Genomic DNA, 1,384 nt, shown 5'->3' on the forward strand with positions numbered 1-1,384 from the left:
ACGAGAGGTGTTTGCATAAAAGAATCCGGATTTTAACAAGAACGTGATAAGGGCAAGGAGAGAAAACGAGGGGAGAGCCAGACAAGACGAGACGCCGGTCACGTTGCAACCACGGCCGGAGCATTTTACGTGTCTTTTGCGGAGTCAATTGAGAATATAGGCAGAAAGGCTGGGCGGGGTGACCCAGACAGGCTGAAGGAAGAGAAAACCCAGCCCAGACAGAGTCGGGGAGAGACGAATTGCAGAAGGAAGAGACGTGATGGTTGTTGGGCACCGAAGAAAGTTCCTGCCGATGTGCCTGCGAGATCAAGTGCTAGAGTTCTGCTACAGAGCTCATGCCATAGCAATTGTCAGAGAAGGGGATCCAGTGAGCGCTCCAGGAACAAGAGTGAGCTGATCAAAAGGACCGGGGCTGACGGAGATTATGAGCTTTCAGTACTGTGATACCGACGCAGGCCCGAGGAGGTATAAACAACACTGTGTTGGGTTGGTCACGTAAAGGCCTACAGCGAGGTAAGTGCGATCATTCCATGTACTGGGTGATAAGGAGTGATGAAATAAGGATCGCCGTGGTTTTTTATATGTTTAGCTTAAAAATGAGTTTTTATCTACCTAATGCTTCAATAGTAGGTAATAATTATAATTAAATTTTGTGGTGTTATAAGAAATTAAGACACTTAATAATCGTAAAATTGAATCAATTTCTAATCTAGAACATTTAGTTTATTCTTTAATATAAGAAATATAACATCGTTACAAATTTATTTAACTTCTTGTTGATTTAATGTTTTTTCCTCATAAAAAATACAGATAGATTCATTTATATATTCTTTTTTATATGAAATAGAGAGACAAGAAAAGGAAAGACAGGAAGATAAATAGACATGGTCAGTTTCGCATAAATTTATTTCGAAAAAAAAATCTCATAACACCACACACACAATGCATAGTTACTATCAATATCCAAAGTTAAATGAGAACAGATTTTATCAGCGATGAATAAACGCGTTACCGATCTGGCCCGATTTTCTCAGACATTTTCTTGTTTAACGAAATCCAAGACAATACTTGGTACGTTCGCATCAGCTGCAAGATTCTTAAAATATATTATAAAAACGTTTCTCCCTGTCGTATGCAGATGAGACGCAATGCAACCGGTACCCTCCTGATATCAAAATTGAAACAACTCTCAATATTTCGTGCAGATTTGTTCAAAGGAAAGTTACTGCTGTGGAATGTCTTTATTTAACTTACAGGCGTTTCAATTATTAATATTTGCTTATATATCCTTGAATTTATGTAAATTTGTATGTCTATTTGTCACTTTGTCTCTTAATCTGTCTGGCAGCCTCTCTCGAATGCACACTCACACACGCACGCGCGG

Source organism: Penaeus monodon, chromosome 21 (assembly GCF_015228065.2).
Source record: "Penaeus monodon isolate SGIC_2016 chromosome 21, NSTDA_Pmon_1, whole genome shotgun sequence".
NCBI lineage: Eukaryota > Metazoa > Arthropoda > Malacostraca > Decapoda > Penaeidae > Penaeus > Penaeus monodon.